At 37.2% G+C, this 20,524-nt stretch overlaps 1 pseudogene; it reads right to left on the reverse strand.

Moving 5' to 3' along the window:
• Positions 1 to 7,571: 7,571 nt before the first annotated feature.
• Positions 7,572 to 12,286, reverse strand: LOC118185552 (uncharacterized; annotated as a pseudogene).
• Between the last annotated feature and the right edge of the window lie 8,238 nt (positions 12,287 to 20,524).

The raw sequence follows: 20,524 nt of genomic DNA on the forward strand, positions 1-20,524 counted from the left end.
ACAAAATGTTTTTCACGCAGCTTACAGTTTAAAGAAAGGATTTCAAAATAGTAAAAGTAGTGGTTTCTTTTTTCTTGGTTTTTTTAATATTTTCATCTCTCTATTTCTCTTCAGAAGATACAGAAAAAATGACAAAATCAGATATAAAAGTTAATTTTAGCTTTGATAAAATATAAAACGTCATAAATCACCGAGGTTAGATAGAGATTTTAGTGTTAATTTCTTATCGTTTCACCATAGAGTTAAGTTTCGGTTTCTGTTTAATTGATATAATACAAATTTTGCCTTCCGTTGCTTCAGAGAAGAGGAGGATTAGAAAAATAAGTCGATCTCATCTGGTCGGAAACTCTTTCGCTACCAACGTTTCATATACTACCAGAAGGGATATTTTAACAAGATATCTAAAGTATACGAAAGGTCATTTGACCTATAACTGCTCACTACATAAAGACGAAAACCCAATCCCATTAGCTACTCCATAGATCACAGACCCTGTAATGAAACCCAGTCTTAGAGAAACTAGAGTAAAGACGGCGAACTTTGAAGAATATCAAAGCCATATGACGTTTCATATACTCACACCTGGAAGTGTCTCACACCTGGAAATATCCTGAAATTTGCCTACAAATCGCTATAAACGGAAAGAAATCCTGTCTATGAGTGGTGTCAAACACCGGAGTACAAGATCCTAAGATTTACCTCCATCGAGAAATAATCCCTTGTACATATATTTCAACGAAGTAAAAATAGATCTACTAAATTACATAAAAGTCATTGAGTTGAAGAAAAAGTCCTAAAGGTTTGAAGTAAGTGCTGCTCACGCAGAGCTGTAGCTAGGGTTTTCAGGGCCTGGGGACAACTGAAAATTTCGTGCCCCCTTCTATTTACCAAGAAGGGAAAATATTTAAAAAAATAAAATTCCCAACATCAATTTGATGCCCCTAGATACTACGCCCTGGGGCAGATGTCGCCTCTTAAATCCCTGTACCTACGTCCCTGCACTCACGAAAGACATTCCCAACTAAGAAAATAAAGGCAAAGCTGGTCGTACTGGTGAGAAAAGATTCGAAGACATTCAAAAACAAAACGTATAAAGGCAGCGTGAAAATTTCAAAGGGCATCATAACAATTCCAAAATAAAATCACAGTTACCTAAAATTTCGAAAAATAAATTAAAAAAAAATAAAATATAAAATCCTACATGATAATAAAGTACACAAAAAATACCTAAAGCATTAATAAAATACCAGCTAAATATCAAAAATATATAACAACACAAAATTTAAATAAGACTACCCGACTAATATATTTAATAACGTTTCTATACTTCAATTTCTGTTGTAATTTTACTGCAATCTCAACTTCGCCACCAACTTGTTAATTTTTCTCCACAGTATTTAGTCAATTTATTAATCTTTTTCTTTTTCCCAGCGTGTTTTGTTTCTCTTTTTCTTTTTGTATTGTTTCATTATAACTCTAAAAATTTAGTTTGAAATTAAACTTATTACTTAGCACAATATCCATATTTTTGCGTTCCTATCTTAAAATAAGATTAACTTCCTTAATTCTTTGGAAGGTTTCAATCTGATTTCAAAGTAGATTATTTACCAATTTTTAGCAGTGAACAATTTTCAGCAGTGAAGTGATAAAATTTATTTTTCTTCTTTCATGAACTTAAAAAGATGCTTTTTTATAAATCTAGATATTATAAAATTATGAGGGTGCACTTTTAGCTTTTAGAAACTATTTGTTGGATGCATATTTAATATTTGCATTCCTTTTTTTTTCTTTGTATATTTTATTTCCTCACTGCTTAATTTTATGTTATGATTTTTGCAATAATCTTGTTACTGGCAACGTGCTTTTTTTACTATTAAGTTTGTGTGAGTGGCAACAGTTGTTCATGTTTATGTTTCAGTAGAATAGCGTTCTTAGCCGCACTGCGCTGCAGGCAATTTTTCTCTTAAATATTTCATCTTTTAGAATAACAATAAAGTTTACTATACAAAGCTGCTGCTTTTTAGTTCAAGGCAACTATTTGGTTCCCCAGGTGAGGCATTTAATGCTATTTAATGTGTTATTATTATATGCTTTAGAACTGTGTTTAACGAACTTTTAAGTACTGGTACTGCGAATCGTCTGCGTGACGTCAGAAAGATAAGCGGAAATATTTTTTGCTGCTTAAGTATCTTGTTGAAGTTATTTGTGCTTATTAATCATTATTCATGGTAATAATGACAGAATTAAGTGAATCTGATCTTAAAAGATTAAGAGGACGAACGAAATCTACCCTAACGCGGCTTCACAATAGTTTCAGTAATCAGTTAAGTTTAACGGAATTAAAAGCACGATTAGAAAGAATTGAACAAATATTTAAAGAATTTGATCAATATGATGCTGCTTTACCCGAAGAAGCTTCTGAAATTGCTGAATTCGAAGCTAAATATTTTGAAACGAAAGTAATGTATCAATCCGCCATTGAATCCGTAACGGCCAGAAATGTTTTGATTTCAAATCCCACTGCAGTTGAGGCTAGCTTTAATCTTCCGCGTTTAAACATTCCGAGTTTCAATGGTAAATATACTGATTGGCTTAATTTTAAAGATCTGTACATGGCGACAGTTCATACCAATCAGTCATTAGCGAAAATTCAGAAATTCCAATATTTGATAGGACTTTTAACAGACGAACCAGCTGCTATTATTAAGCACATTCCGATTTCCGAAGCTACATATGATGAGGCTTGGGACAAACTGATGAATCGTTATGATAGAAAAAATCAAATTGTCATGTCGCTTGTCAGAACATTTCTTGAGCAACCCAAAATTACTAGCGCTGATTCTGTTAATCTAAGAAAACTATCTGATACATCTGATGAAGTTATCCGTGGATTAAAATCTCTTGGCGAAAAGGCTTCGTCTAGAGATGTTTGGCTAATTTATTTTTTGTTAGAAAAAGTCGATCCAGAAACGCGCCATTTATGGTCACAAAAAATGGTGAAGAAGAATTTCCTACCTTAGAATGTTTTTTGGAATTCTTAAACTCAAGGTGTGTTTCACTTGAAATGTTAAACACTCATAATAACGAAAAGCGAGTATCGCATAAAAATCAGTGCTCTGTTTCGAAGAATGTTTCACATAATAATAAAAATTCTGTTCTAAAATGTCAGCATTGCAATGGTTGTCATTTTTTATCAAAGTGTTATAAATTTAAAGGTGCAGATATTACGACTAGGAAAAATATCATTCGCAAGAATTTATTATGTTTCAATTGTTTCGGAAATCATCAATTAAAATTTTGTTCATCGCAGAATGTGTGTTCTATTTGCAAAGCAAAACACCATACTTTACTGCATGAAGATATTAAAAGTAATAACGTAGTTGTGTCAAATTCATCTCCATCTGATGAACAAATTTCTAATTCAGACGAACAAAATAATATTTCGAGTTTTTCTATTCAGGGTCAGAGTACTTCATTTTTACCAACGGCGGCAGTAATAATTTACGATTCTGCTGGTCAAGGTCACGAATGTATCATTCTTTTTGACAGTGGAAGTGAAGCTTCTTTCATCAGTGAATCATTTATTCGACAATTAAATATACGCAGACAAAATGCCCGTATTTGCGTAAAGGGACTTAGTGATTCTGAAGCAGCTTTGACTCGTGGTTATGTAAATGTAAAATTGTTTCCGAAATCTGAGTTGAAAAAAAATGGTGTTTTAATACAAGCATATATTCTTAAAAAATTAACTTCGCATTTGCCTTCAGTAAAGATTGATAGCAAGGACCTTGATTATTTGAATTCAATTAATCTTGCAGATCCGAATTTCAGTACGCCCAAACAAATAGACATGATAATTGGAGCTGACTATTTCTTTTCTCTGCTTCAGCCAGGGCAGATTGTTGGCTATAAAAATGTAATTGCGCAAAATACTATTTTTGGTTGGGTTGTATCAGGCAGAATTAAAACAGAAGGCAATACTCCGCATCCCATTAGTGTTAATCGCATTAGTTTACATATTGAGGATAACGTCGATGCAACACTTAAGCGTTTTTGGGAGTTGGAAGAATTAACGTTCCAAAATCAGAAATCAACGATTGAAGAAGAGTTTTGTGAGAAGCATTTTAAAGAAAATTATCGAGTAAACGGAAATGGCAGATTTGTTGTCCGACTGCCCATTTTCAGTAATGCCAAAAGTTAGGCGACTCCAAACCTTTGGCTATTTCTCGTCTTCTATCCATGGAAAGAAAATTTGATTTAGATAAAGAACTTGGTAGGCAATACAAGGAGTTCATGCAAGAATACGAAACTTTAAATCATATGGTTCCAGTTGTTGAGAATGAAGAAAATAAGCAAGTATATTATCTACCGCATCATGCTGTTGTTAAACCGAGTAGCTCTACCACTAAACTTCGTGTAGTATTTGACGGTTCATGTAAATCTAAAAATTCAGTTTCTTTGAACTCTGTTTTAGGGGTAGGTGCAACACTACAACGAGATATATTTTCAATATTGCTCAACTTTCGTATACATAAAATAGCTTTTTCTGCTGACATAGAAAAAATGTATCGCCAGATTTTAGTAGATACTGAGGATCAACATTTACAAAGAATTGTTTGGAGAGAATCTGTTAATTCAAAAATGCAGACATATAAATTATGTACAGTTACATATGGCACTGCATCTGCACCATTTTTAGCAACACGCTGTTTGTGGCAAATTGCTTTGGATGCAGAACAGGATCATCCTCATGTATCTTCCGTTCTTAAAAATGATTTCTATGTAGATGATTGTTTATCTGGAGCAAACAATTTAGAGGAAGCAGTTGACCTATGTTCTAAGCTTTCACAGCTATTAGAGAAACGTGGATTTAATTTAAGGAAATGGAGGTCAAACTGCTCAAAGCTTCTCGAAAATTTATCCATTGATAATCATGAAGAAGATGACCTGGAAGTTCACTAAGATGAATGTGCCAAGACTTTAGGGCTGTTTTGGAATTCTACAGAAGACGTATTTTTATTTAACATTTCTATGGATTTTGGGACTGAAATTACTAAAAGAAGGTTCATTTCTCAATCTTCTAAAATCTTTGATCCTCTTGGCTTGCTATCACCATGTACAGTCAAGTTGAAAATATTTTATCAGCAATTGTGGTTTTTAAAACTTGACTGGGATGTCCCACTGCCTAAAGAATGGGAAGAGAAGTTGCAGCGACTTCAAGAAGATCTTAAGGCTCTCAAAAATGTTAAAATTTCAAGGTGGCTTCAAACTACGTCTAACCACATCTATCTGCATGGTTTTTGTGACGCGTCAGAATCTGCTTACGCTGCTGTTATCTACTGTGTTCAACCAACATCTCACGACAGAAATGAAGTCAATTTGGTGGTTGCAAAAACCAAAGTTGCTCCCATTAAACAAGTGTCCATACCTAGACTGGAACTCCTAGGTGCATTGCTCCTTGCCAGATTAATCAAAGCTGTCCGTAAAGCCTTCTCCACCACTGAAATTTCCTTTCACGCTTGGAATGACTCTAAGGTTGTTCTCTGTTGGTTAGCAGCTCATCCTCGAAAATGGAAGCTTTTTGTGGCAAACAGGACTTCAGAAATATTAGATGCTATTCCCTATCAACAGTGGAGCTATATTTCGTCGAAACAGAATCCTGCCGATCTTCCTTCTAGAGGAATCGATCCTAAAATTCTACTGAACATATCCCTATGGTGGCATGGGCCATCATTCTTAGCGTTCGACAGTTCAAAGTGGCCTCTACAATGTTCTGTCAGTAATGAAACTAACAGTGATGCAACTGTCTTAACTGAACAAAGGACAAAATCAATTTTTTGTACAACAGCTTATTTGACTAATGACACTCTGGACAATTTATTTCAGAACTCTTCTTCTTTATCTAAAATAGTTAATGTAATTTCTTTTTGTTTAAGATTTATTTCTAGGTGCAAAGAACGGGTCTTTGGTTCTGAAGATAATAGGTTAAAAAGTCTTGCAGTAGTACCTTCATCTAATGAAAGGCAAGAAGCTATGAAGTTGATCATTAAATGGATCCAGTTTGTGCACTTCCATAAAGATATAAAGGATCTCAAAAATAATTCATCTTTAAGTCCTAAAAGTGTTTTAAGCTCACGTTTTCCTTTTCTAGATGATGATGGTGTTTTACGGGTGGGAGGTAGGCTGCAAAATTCTGACTTGTCATTCAATGCTAAGCATCCCATAATTATACCAGGTCAACACAGGATTGCTTTGTTGCTTGTTAAACAATATCATGTAACTTATATGCATGCAGGGCCCAGTTTACTAGCTAACATTTTAAAGCAAAGCTATTGGATTGTAAATGGTAAGAAACTTATTCAGTCTTTTATCCATAAATGTATTGTTTGTCACAGATATAAATTGTCATCTAATAATCAGTTAATGGGAAACTTGCCAAAACAAAGAGTAACACTTGAGAGACCATTTTTTAGCACAGGTATTGATTATGCCGGTCCTGTAATTTTGAAATGTTACAAAGGTCGTTGCTTTAAGACCACTAAAGGTTATATAGCTTTGTTTGTATGTCTAGCTACCAAAGCTTACCATATTGAGGTAGTTAGCGACTTGACTGCAGATTCTTTCATTGCTGCTCTTAGGCGATTTGTATCGAGGCGTGGTACACCTCGATACTTATTTTCGGATAATGGTACGAACTTTGTTGGCGCAAAAAGAAAATTGTCCGAATTGCAAACTCTGCTACTTTCACTTAACAGCAATGAATTGATTTTAAATTATTTTGCTGAAAATACTATGGAATGGAAAATGATTCCACCTGCTTCTCCCCACTTTGGTGGTTTGTGGGAATCAGGGATCAAGTGCATAAAATTTCATTTGAAAAGAATGATAGGAGAGACAAAGTTAACATTTGAAGAATTAACTACTTTACTAACTCAAATTGAAGCTGTGTTAAATTCACGCCCCTTATCTAAAACTAATCACAATGATGTAGGTAATTTAGATGCTTTGACTCCATCACATTTTTTAACTGGGGATGTTTTTACTAGCATTCCAGAGCAGGATTTTTCTATTGTATTAATTAAGGAGGACAACATGCCTCCTGGTGTTTGGCCTTTAGGTCGCATTGTTGAAATCCATCCAGGAAAGGATGGCAATGTTAGAGTTGTTACAGTAAAAACTGTTAATGGTTATTTTAAAAGACCTATAGTAAAACTTTTACCATTGCCATTGCATCGGGAATGATCTATTGTTAATGCAATGGCAAGGGTGGGAGTTAATGTTGGATGCATATTTAATATTTGCATTCCTTTTTTTTTCTTTGTATATTTTATTTCCTCACTGCTTAATTTTATGTTATGATTTTTGCAATAATCTTGTTACTGGCAACGTGCTTTTTTTACTATTAAGTTTGTGTGAGTGGCAACAGTTGTTCATGCTTATGTTTCAGTAGAATAGCGTTCTTAGCCGCACTGCGCTGCAGGCAATTTTTCTCTTAAATATTTCATCTTTTAGAATAACAATAAAGTTTATTATACAAAGCTGATGCTTTTTAGTTCAAGGCAACTACTATTTATTTATAATCATAGAATGTATAATATTACAGGAACTGCAATACCAGCATAGTTCTATTTTCATATATCTATCCAAAGTGTTGCCAATTACAAATTACTAAATATTAAATATTAAATGTTGCCATTTACAAATTATTAAATTTTACAGATATCAGCAATATGTATTACATTTTATTGTATTCAATTTTTGACAAAACGTTAGTTAATGGTTACAATAAATGCAATCTGCTTTGAGCTTTTCATCTATAAACAATATCTCCTTCAAAAATTTCATCCTTTTGTCAATATAAATTTACGTAGTTAATGCAATTACAAATATAATGCTTTGAAAAGTGTAAGTCCACATTCCGCCAAGACAATATTTAGTTCGGAGATCTGGGATCATCATTCGTTAAGTGGTGTTTGACTCGAAGGCCTTTACCACTACATATTTATCAATCCCCTAAGGACCTGTAAAAGTTCGTTAAATTCCACAAATTGGAAAAGACCTGTGCACTTGTAATAAAAGTGCAAAGTCTTCACTAGTGAAGAAGTTGATCAGGGGTGACGCCATATATCGACCACAGATGAAGTCTTCGTTGGATAAGCCAATTACAAATTACTAAATATTAGATATTAAATGTTGCCATTTACAAATTATTAAATATTACAGATATCAGCAATATGTATTACATTTTATTGTATTCAATTTTTGACAAAACGTTAGTTAATGGTTACAATAAATGCAATCTGCTTTGAGCTTTTCATCTATAAACAATATCTCCTTCAAAAATTTCATCCTTTTGTCAATATAAATTTACGTAGTTAATGCAATTACAAATATAATGCTTTGAAAAGTGTAAGTCCACATTCCGCCAAGACAATATTTAGTTCGGAGATCTGGGATCATCATTCGTTAAGTGGTGTTTGACCGAAGGCCTTTACCACTACATATTTATCAATCCCCTAAGGACCTGTAAAAGTTCGTTAAATTCCATAAAATGGAAAAGACCTGTGCATTTGTAATAAAAGTGCAACGTCTTCAGTAGTGAAGAAGTTGATCAGGGGTGACGCCATATATCGACCACAGGTGAAGTCTTCGTTGGATAAGCAATAATAGCAACTAATAATTTTGGCATATCTTTTCGCAATGCCATACCTTTTACACATTATCGTAGATCTGACACACTATCGTACAGTAAAAATGGAAAATAATATATACAAGTCCCAGAAATTTTTTTGCTTTCGTCTGAGGCGAAAGTACCTATATCTTAATACTCATAGGGAAGTAGACTGTCACGTGATATACGAATTTAATGATGATAAACTCCAGGGGCGCCGCGTGGGTATTAGGCGCCCTTGTTCAAATTGAAAGTTGGCGCCCGTTTATGGGGCTCTCTTGCACTCGTATAAAGTGCTGCAAATTATGTGTGAAATACTCTTTTATAACATTCAAAATTTGACTTTCGAACTAAAAAGCTTTAAAATTATAATATTAAAACACGTGTTTGTCTTATTGTTTTTATTATTTCTTAAATTTTAAAAACTAAACAATGATAAAAACATTTTTTAAATAAAATATAAAAATTAGAAAAATATATTCCCCTAGCTTTAGCAGCTACAAAAGCGCGTATCAATTCATTTATATTTAATTTATCCAAAATTTGGCTATCTTTGAATATCCGACAAGTCCGATAATTTCTCTGGCGCCATCGTAGATCGCATGTAGTTTTCTATACTTTTAAGTTTTGAAAAACTTCGTTCTCCAGTAGCCACCGAAACTCTCAGGGTTAAAAAAAAATCCGTAAAATTTATTGCAATATTTGGAAATGTATCGGTAAGATTGTTTTCATAAATGTAATTTAAAACATCAATATGTGACAAATCATCTTTGGTAAAACGTCGCAAAGATTTTATTTCTTCAAACAAATTTAATTCGTCAGTATCCTTTCCATTAACATTTTTAGTAGCCATTAACTTTTGTTCTAATCTTTTACAATGCTTTAAAATTTCATTGTCACTCCAGTTTTTTAAATTAGGTTATAAAGTGAATTGAAGTAATTGTAATGTTCTTTTAATTGACTGAATATTTCAATAATTGAAGAAATAGTAGTGTCTAATATTATATTGTAAAATTCAACCTTAAAATTTTGTCTCGGATTTTTGATTGGTTTGTTCATCTTGAAGTAGTTTCTTCTTAAACCAGTTTCGACTTAAAACCTGTTTCGAAAAAAAACCTGTTTTGTTTCGACTTAAAAGTTGTTTTTGTTTAAACCTGTTTCGAAAGTCAGTATCCACCCACAAACCATCAGCAACGATACTTGCATTGGCAATTGCGTGTTCATACGCTTCATCTGGTATACGATTATTGAGTTCTGATGTAAGATTTTGTAAATTGTGAGTCACGATTTGTAAAGCGCAATTAGAGTTTTGTTTTATTTCATTTACCACATTTACTAAATTTAAAATATCGTTAATGGAACAAATGAATTTAAACGTCAAACCATTTGTATCAACTTTTTTGCTTGAGTTCTTAATTCTATGTCTCTTGTTTGATCTTCTTGAATATTTGTGAACGCTCTCAAAAGTTTTCTTCGATCTTCCATTGAGTCTTAAACGGAAGCCGAAAGCCTGAATTCTACTTCCCATCTGGCGTTGGACAGTGGTTTTAAAGTAATATATGTTTCCTCCTGCTGCTCCTCTTCCGGCTGCTCCTCCTTTTGCTGCTCCTCCTCTTGCTGCTCCTCTTCATGCTGCTCCTCCTCATGCTGCTCTCATCCAGTTGCTCCTCCTCAGGCTACTCCTCCTCCAGCTTCTCCTCCTCCTGCTGCTCCTTCTCCTCCGACTTCTCATGCTGCTCCTCCTCATTCTGCTTCTCCTCTTGCTGCTCCTCCTCCTCCTTCTGCTCCTTCTCCGGCTACTCCTCCTCCGACTGCTCCTCCTCCGGATACTCCTCCTCCGGCTGCTCCTCCTCATGCTGCTCCTCCTCATGCTGCTCTCCTCCAGCTGCTCCTGCTCCTCCTCAGGCTGCACCTCCTCCTCCCTCTGCTCCTCCTCAGGCTTCTCCTCCTCCTCCTTCTGCTCTCCTCCAGCTGCTCCTCCTCCGACTTCTCCTCATGCTGCTCCTCCTCACGCTGCTTCTTCTCTTGCAGCTCCTCCTCAGGCTGCTCCTCCTCGTCTTGCTCCTCCTCATGCTGCTCTCCTCCAGCTACTCCTCCTCTTGCTGCTCCTCCTCCGGCTGCTCCTACTCATCATGCTGCTCCTCCTCTTGCTGCTCCTCCTCAGGATACTCCTCCTCCTGCTGCTCCTCCTCTTGCTTCTGCTCGTCATGCTGCTCCTCCTCCGGCTGTTCCTCCTCATGCTGCTCTCCTCCAGCTGCTCCTCCTCTTGCTGCTACTCCTCCTCCTCCTCCTGCTCCTCCTCAGGCTGCTCCTCGTCCTACTGTTCCTCCTCCCGCTGCTCCTCCTTTTGCTGCTCCTCCTCCGAATTCTCCTCCTCATGCTGCTCCTCCTCTTGCTGCTCATCCTCATTCTGCTCTTCCTCCTTCTCCGACTGCTCTTCCTCGTGCTGCTCCTCCTCCTGCTCCTCCTCTTGCTGCTCCTCCTCCGGCTGCTCTCCAGCTGCTCCCCCTCCTGCTGCTCCTCCTCTTGCTGCTCCTCCTGCTGCTCCTCCTCCTCTTGCTTCTCCTCCTCCTTCTCCGACTGCTCCTCCTCCTGCTGCTCATCCTCCTACTGCTCCTCCTCCTCCTGGTGCTCCTCCCGCTGCTCCTCGTCCGACTGCTCCTCCTCCTTCTGCTCATCCTCTTGCTGCTCCTCGTCCGACTGCTCCTCCTCCTTCTGCTCGTCCTCTTGCTGCTCCTCCTCATGCTGCTCCTCCTCATGCTGCTCCTCCTCCGGCTGCTCCTCCTCATGCTGCTCTCCTCCAGCTCCTCCTCTTGATGCTTCTCCTCAGGCTACTCCTCCTCCTCCTTCTGCTCTCCTCCAGCTGCTCCTCCTCCGACTTCTCCTCATGCTGCTCCTCCTCACGCTGCTTCTTCTCTTGCAGCTCCTCCTCAGGCTGCTCCTCCTCGTCTTGCTCCTCCTCCTGCTGCTCTCCTCCAGCTACTCCTCCTCTTGCTGCTCCTCCTCCGGCTGCTCTCCTCCAGCTACTCCTCCTCTTGCTGCTCCTACTCATCATGCTGCTCCTCCTCCAGCTGCTCCTCCTCTTGCTGCTCCTCCTCAGGCTGCTCCTCCTGCTCCTCCTCTTGCTGCTCCTCCTCCGGCTGCTCTCCTCCAGCTGCTCCTCCTCAGGCTACTCCTCCTCCTGCTCCTCCTTTTGCTGCTCCTCATTCTGCTGCTCCTCCTCCTCCGACTTCTCATGCTGCTCCTCCTCCTCCTGCTCTTCCTCCTCCCTCTGCTCCTCCTCTCTCCTTCTGCTCGTCCTCTTGCTGCTCTTCCTGATGCTGCTCCTCCTCCGGCTGCTCCTCCTCATGCTGCTCTCCTCCAGCTGCTCCTCCTCTTGATGCTTCTCCTCAGGCTACTCCTCCTCCTGCTGCTCCTCCTCCTCCGACTTCTCCTCATGCTGCTCCTCCTCATGCTGCTTCTCTTGCTCCTCCTCCTCCTCCTGCTCTTCCTCAGGCTGCTCCTCCTCATGCTGCTCCTCCTCAGGCTTTTCCTCCTCCTTCTGCTCTCCTCCGGCTGCTCCTCCTCTTGCTTCTCCTCCTCCTTCTCCGACTGCTCCTCCTCCTGCTGCTCCTCCTCCTACTGCTCCTCCTCCTCCTGGTGCTCCTCCCGCTGCTCCTCGTCCGACTGCTCCTCCTCCTCGCAGCGGGAGGAGGAGCAGTATGAGGAGGAGGAGCATGAGGAGGAGCAGCATGAGGAGGAGGAGCATGAGGAGGAGCAGCATGAGGAGGAGGAGCATGAGGAGGAGCAGCATGAGGAGGAGCAGCAACGGGAGGAGCAGCAAGGGGAGGAGCAGCAGGAAGAAAAGCAGAAGAAAAGCAGCTGGAGGAGTAGGACGAAACATATATTCGTGGGCAGAAATAATTGTGCTTCGAGGCTGACATGCCATTCGAGACCAGCCATTTTGCCCCGTTCCACCCACGGCCCTCCAATCTATAATTGCAAATACTAATGTTGCAGTTTTAAAGATAGTATTGTAAAATTTAAATGATAAATATCGCACCTGCTTTTGGAGAAGGGGAGAGGAGTGTTCTTAAAATTATTTTTATTACATTCAATATTTTTAACTTGAAATTTTGGTACTAATTGATGTCACGTATTTGTAATATTTTCGCCTTGGAACAACATAGTGGCCTGCTAGGTTGACTGCTGTTTTCAAAGCAAAAATGTTTGACATCTGTATCAAGACTGGTAATATAAAAGCAGCTACAGCAATTGAAAATTTGCCGAAACACACTCGCAGTTTAGTCCTTTGACGGTTATCGCGACTGCAATTAAAATTACAGGAGAGGAGATAAAATGCGTTATAATAAATAAAAACTGACAGTTAATATTTTAACTATGTTTTGAAGTAATTTAATTTGTAGACAAATTTATTTGGCTATGTAAAATAACACACACTCAAAACAAGAACGTTCTTTAAAAAAAAGAAAACAAAAAAGTCTGAAAGGATTTAGATTGTAATTTTGCATCAGTGTGTGTGTGTGATTATGGCAAAGCCTCGAGGGCTATCTGCCTAAGGGGAAGGGTGCCTTCGTGGAGGACTTTCTAAGGGAAACTGGCTCGTATACACGTTACACATGGGGAAAACCACGAAAACGCGCATGCAGCCAGCCCGTTCGCGAGATTCGAACCTCGGACCGAACTACCAGTGTTCAGCGACTTTACCGCTCGGCCGCTGGTGGGCAATTTTGCATCAGAAAGTTAGTTAAGGTTTTTCCTTTTGCCGCTGAGGTCAAAGTTTATCTGCCTTCTCCTGGACGCGCTCTTCCTGCCACAACTACTTTTACCTTTTTATATCCATTATTAGTTTATTGTTGGTATTGTTATTTAAGAAAAGAAATGCAAAGCCTCACTTGCTTCACCAGATAGGTCATGAGGCTTGCAGAAGTAAGGAAATACCTCAGCAATACAAAGAGCTATAATACAGATGAATAAGACAACACAATAATACGAGGGTTGGAACTTTAATAGTGGCAACTATTTATTTACAAGGAATACAAAAGTGATTCATGTCACCATGTTTTACAGTCCTTCAATATAGTCGCCAGCATTGTGTACAACCCGTTTCCAACGATGTGGAAGTCGCAGAATACCTGTAGCAGCGCCTGTTTTGTTGATAGTTTGAATGGACCGGTCTACTGCCGCAAGAATCTCAGGAACAGTTTGGAAGCGAGTGCCACGAAGTGGTTCCTTCATCTTAGGAATTAAGTCATAGTCAGAAGGGCTTAGATCTGGGGAGTATGGTGGATGGTAAAGCACTTCCCGCCCCATCGCTTGAACAAATCAGTCACAGCTTGCGCTGCATGCGCCCGAGCATTGTCATGCAAAATGAGAGGAGCGTTCTGCAGAAAAAGTCGCCGTTTTTTTCTCAAAGCTGGTCGGAGATTGTGCTCCAAAAATGAGCAGTAATACTGTGCAGTGATGGTCTGCTGTGGGGGAACGGTATGCGTTAGGATGACACCATCACAATCGTACACGAGAATCACCATAACTTTCACATTGCTGGGGTTCTCACGAAATTTGGAACGTCGTGGTGACCCGTGATGACGCTATTTGTTTGATTGGCGTTTCAGTTCTGGCTGGTACGATCGGGCCCAAGTCTCATCCAGCGTAATGATACGGCGTAAAAAAGCATCTCCTTCGCGCTCATAGCGCTCCAGGTGGGTTCGGGCAGCATTGTATCGTAGCCATTTCTGCATTTCCGTCAATTGATGTAGAACCCATCGTGAAGCAATTTTTCTTATGGACAGACGTTCCTTCAGAATGTGCAGCACAGTCGTATGCGCTAATCCTGTTTGTCCGGCCAGCTGATAAATCGTTTGGCGGCGATCACAGTCCAAGAGTGCGGCAACAGCTTGCACGTCTGCATCGCTGACACTCGGACGACCAGGCTGCAGCATGTCTGCCACGTTTTGGCGTCCTTCATTGAATGCTTTCACCCATCTTGCTACGGTTCTGTAAGGCAATGCAGATTCCCCGCAAGCCTCTTGAAGCCCTTGATGACACTGTCGGGCTGTACGACTTCTGGCACATTCAATTTTTATCCAACATCGTTGTTCTTGTTTTGAAACATCTTGACAACACTTACTTTAGACCGCGAGCTAATACAAGGATCCGTTCTTCACGTCACTCCGCATGCGCGTGACGTAGGCAGGACGAGTCTTTTTGATGAGAGGTAAGGTAGGTATGTAGTTCACGTGTGTTATACGCGATATTCTTTGATTTTGTTGCGTAGCTTTTTTTCAGCTGTGTTGCCACTATTAAAGTTCCAACCCTCGTATATGACACCTAGATCTGGAGAGAATAACGAATATATTGTTCCAATTTTATATTTCGTTAGCAATTTTTAGTAGAATTGTAATTAAAATCGTTTTATTTTCCCGTGTAATACAGCGCATGACGAGGAGTTTTAAGAGAATCTACGCCGAAAAAGTAAAAATACTGGAGCACGCGCATTTAATGATAGATATCTGGTAATTTACGAGTATATTTAAACTGAATAAATGTAATTGACTACTGTGTTAGCTGTTGACCGTAATTCTAATCTTTTGCTTTCCAGAAATCTCGAGAAAACGGAAATTACCAGAACCTTCTGGTGCACGACTAAAAATTTTTAAAACGGAGAGAAATATCGCAGTTTAGTTGTTTACATAACTGTTTTGTTGACTGTAGCGAATTTGGAGTGAGTTCGGATTAGCTTTCTCTAAGCTTTGGATTGGGTTTCATTTGATGCTTTAGTAGTTTAAAATGTAACTCTGCGTGATATTGTGCTATTGTACGCATATCTAAGAAATAATATTTGATCGCTATCGAATGCAATTTAACGATGTTTTTGAGTAACATCTGTACGTAAAGACAGAATAAAAGACTCTTTTCCTCCAAAAACTTATAAAACTGATTTAAAATGAATTCTGAAGAGAATTTTTCGTCGCGTCTGTATGAACGTATGTACGTACGTATCTCGCATAACTCAAAAACGAGTAGCCTCAGAACGTTGAAAGTTTGTATATAGGATTGCTATAACATGTAGATGTGCACCTCGCATTTTGGTTGCAATCGGACGTATCAAACGTATATAAATACATTTATAGATATATCCATCTGTTACCCGGCTCACTGATCTCAGTTTCTGGTAAAAGTTTACAATTGGGTGCCCCTTGTTTTTTGGCGAATCTTTTTTGACGCCAAAGTCGGCGCCAGGAAGGCTCAATTTCAAGATGGCCGCTACACAAAATCAAAATAAGAAGTCAAAGAATTGCACAAACTCTGTGTCCATGTATACATCGATCTGTTTTCACTTAAAAAAGACATTCTAGAATTGCACAAACCAGGCATTGCGCACTGCCTTAAATTTGTCCATGTACACATCAATCTACTTTCATTTAAATAAAATCAGGAAGCTAAAACATAGTTAAAAGTATCATGGTAACCAAAAGTGTGGTTTCATCGCCAAAATTTAAAAAAAAAAAAAAAAAAAAAATGTCGCTAATCGAAGGGGCACCCAATTCTACAGTAGAGACCAAGTTGGTGAAATTATGTTGTTCTTATCGTTCGGTTAAGGTTTTTATGCTTTAGTAAATTTGCAAGCAATATTTGTACAATTATCAAAAATTGGAAAGCTTGTTAAGTGCCGTTAAGCCCTAAGTTTTAAATAACATGGAGGACATATTTTTTTACATTTGAAACAGCAGAATAGTAGATTTGCTGCCAATGTAGAGAGACTAAGCTTCGCAACAACAAAGATAACGCCTTCATTTATTACTGCGAATTAAATAATGCTTAATCCTTTCTGTAATTTTTTCGAGGAAATAAGTGTTACTTCGATTAAGTGTTATTAAGATTTACTTCTCAATTTTTAATACAGATATTTTGAGTTTTTATGTATTTTTGCCTTGTCGCGAAGTGAGAACTGAATCAATCGAATGAGAAATACTGAATCGTCTGTGAAAAACTGTTTCTTTTCTGTTTTGCTTGCTTAATTTCTTTTATACATCGTTCTAGATATATTAGAATTTATTTGAATAGAACATGTGGCAACGATTACATAATTCTTCAAATGATATAAATTTTGTGCATTCTGAGTTATAATATGAATTTTACTGTATGCTTCCCCAGCGTGGTCTGCAAATGCAAGAATTCATCGCGAAAAAATACAAAGAATTCAAAACAAGGCCTTCCGAATAATTACAAATGCGCCCTGGTTCGTACGAAACAGCACTCTTCACAATGATTTAAAAATTAAACCCACGGATTCTGAAATTCTAAAAAGCTTCTCATAACTTTTTTATGAAATGTGACAGTCATCCTAAGAATATCATCAAAAAACTAGGAAATTATGATTTCACAATTGAACAACGCCACAAGAGGCCCCGCACTATTCACCATAATAGCCGGTGGTAATGTATATATTTTCGTTTTCTTCTTAGTTAGCCAAGATTTTACTTCATTTTCTTTACTTATAGATTTACTTATCAAATTACAAAGCGCTATGGACTTTGTTCCTGCCAAAGCAGTTAGACTTTGTGTGTAAATAGTTTTTACTCTTGTGAAACGTTTCAATGTACTGCAAATTGCGTTTTTACTTGCCAATTATTGCTTATCAAATGAATAATTTTTATGAAATTTTAAAAATGCCTTACAATACATCCTGCAAGAGATGGCGAAACCAGAGCTCCAGTCAACTAAAATGCTTTTGATCACTACTAATAGATGGCGCCACACGAGCACCTCATTTGTTCAAAGTTTACTTATTCTACGTACGGCGGCACAGAAGCCTCCGTCGCTAGTAATCTCTGAGTTCTAGCACAGCATGTGTACAAGTACTTCCATATTATTGGATACAACTTACTCTATTCTTCAAGCATTTAAAAGTATCATATATTGGTAAAGGTCGTTAATGGTCGATTGCCTCTTACTAAGTGCTAAGACATAGACATAATTATAATATGAAAGAAATATAACACTGTTAAGGGAACCTAGCGCCAGAGTGTCGCTATGGTAAACAAATATAGTGAATTCTAAAGAGTGCATTTATTCTATTGTGGTTTATGCGCTACCGACAAAGTAGATTTAATTCAATCCAATAAGTTTAAATGAAATGCAAGGAAAAATGCGTATAATTTAATATTCCGTGCAAGGAATTCATGTGGTGTACACATCAGATTTTTTTTATATTATATTGAAATCCCAATACAACAAACTCGAACCATTACATCAGTGTAATCTTGGTTCTCTGTTAAAAAGTCTGATGTGTACACCACATGACTTCCTTATACGGAATATTAAATTATACGCATTTTTTCTTCATTTTATTTAAACTTATTAGATTGAATTAAACCTACTTCGCCGACAGCGCATAAACCCCAATAGAATAAATGCATTCTTTAAATTCACTTTGTTTACCATAGCGACACTGTGGCGCTAGGTTTACTTAACAGTATTATATTTCATTCATATTATAACTCAGAATGCACAAAATGTATATCATTTAAAGAATTATCTAATCGTTGCCACATGTTCTATTCAAATACTATAATAAAGCTAGAATGATATATAAAAGAAATTAAGCAAACAAAACAAAACAGAAACAGTTTTTCACAGACGATTGAGTATTTCTCATTCAATTAATTCAGTTCTCACTTCGTGACAAGGCAAAAATACATAAAAACTCAAAATATCTGCATTAAAAATTACGAAGTAAATTTTAAACACTCATTTCCTCGAAAAAATTCCAATAAATGAAGGCGTTATTTTTGTGTTGCGAAGCTTAGTCTCTCTAGATTGGCAACAAATCTACAATTCTGCTGTTTCAAATGTAAACAAATATGTCCGCCATGTTATTTAAAACTTAACCGCCTTAAACAGCTTTTAAATTGTTGATAATTGTACAAATATTGCTTCCAGAATTATGAAAGGCATAAAAACCTTAACCGGAAGATAAAAACAACATAATTCAATCATTTTAAAGCAAAAAATGTACAATTTACAAACATATAAGAGTAAAGAAACTGAGATCACTGAGCCGGGTAATAGAGTGGATATATATATATATATATATATATATATAAATATATTTATATACGTTTGGTGGTGCCGATTGCAACCAAAATACGAGGTGCACATCTACATGTTATAACAGTCATATATACAAAATTTCAATGTTCTTAGGCTACTCGTTTTTGAGTTATGCGAGATACGTACGTACATACGTTCGTACAGACGCCACGAAATATTCTCTTCAGAATTAATTTTAAAGCAGTTTTATAATTTTTTTGGAGGAAACGAGTCTTTTATTCTGTTCTTACGTACAGATATCACGCAAAAACATCGTTAAATTGCATTCGATAGCGGTCAAAATGGATATTTTCGTTGAAATATGCTGCCTGAAACTTTTCGCGATTACAATACTTCCTTTTTACTTCGTACAAGGAAGTAAAAAGAGGATCTTTCATACACGCATTAAAGAGCATACTAATTATTAATATTTTTTAAGTATGTAGCTAAACATTTAATGTTTTTTATGAGATAATTTAAAACACAGGCATTCCTGTTTACTTTCTTAAGTGTTCCATATATTCAAGAACATTACCAAGGCACCTCGAATTGGAAGAATTACTGCATAATAATACCTTAAACGACATTTTAATAGTATATTATGTATAGGAATCTGAAATGTGAACTTGAATTCCTGCCTGTTTAGTATGTGTTTTAGAGATGGACTTTTTTTTTTAACTTTAAATTAAGCAGGACATTGTTTACTTGTATAAATATGAAGCGAATTTAAACTAAGGAATAATGTCATGCTTGAGAGGTATTTGTAAACAATGTACTTCATGCATTTTATTATTAAGGAAGAAAGTACTTATAAATATTGTTCATATTATATCATAAAGTACCTAGCTGATAATTAATAAAAACCTTTTCTGTTGCTATATATTATGTTCCTTAATTACGTCAGACACATTTGCTTTTATAAATAGTTGTACATGACTTAATGTGCTTTTTCAATTTCAAGATTAGTGTTTTATTCATCTAAACGGCTTCCCTAATGAAAATCACTTAATCGTAAATACAGTAGCAAAAGTTAAGAAAGTATAAAACTAAGGGGCAAAGGAATAAAAAATAAAGCCGAGAAGAAGAAAAATGCAAGCATAAGCTGAATATTTTCCGAAAAATTTCGAAACTTCGGAAACCTGTTTTACGGGTTTTTCACATTTCTCGCTTTTCTCTTAAAGAGGAAAAAAATCTAGCTAACTCAGTGTCATTCCTTTTGAACTTCCTATGTCGTATCAAAAACTACCTGCTTTCAGCTGGAAAAACAGCGCCATCGAATTTCATTTGCTCCTGATTTTTTTATCGTGTTATTTTACTATCTGTCACATGTTTTTTTGGGAACAGCAGTATGTTTCTTGCAGCCCACTTTCAGATGAGAGATCGATTACTCTTCGAAATAGAATTTCGCATCTGAAGATTCGATTACATTTAGGCTGCGATGCGGAACAAGGTTTCCGAAAGAGTTCGAAGAATGTATAAACCTTGGGAGAAACGTTTGTTATTTCAAGGTAGCTTGACATATTGAATGTTTCACATCGTTTGGATAAGGTATAAAGAACTCTTATGCTGATACAGCAGACTTTGTTATTTTCCTCTTTATTTAGATTAAAAAAAATTCTAAGAAAAGCCACGTTCCTCAGTTATGAGGGAATACTTTCAGAAATTTCTCTGTTTTTAAAGATAAAAATGTGCATATTGAAATAGGTGTTTTGATTGTTGGAAGAAGCTGGCATATGTTGTTTATAAACTTACCATGCC

The sequence above is a fragment of the Stegodyphus dumicola genome, chromosome 7, assembly GCF_044657685.1.
Source record: "Stegodyphus dumicola isolate Sdum_Otavi_A_Nest chromosome 7, ASM4465768v1".
NCBI lineage: Eukaryota > Metazoa > Arthropoda > Arachnida > Araneae > Eresidae > Stegodyphus > Stegodyphus dumicola.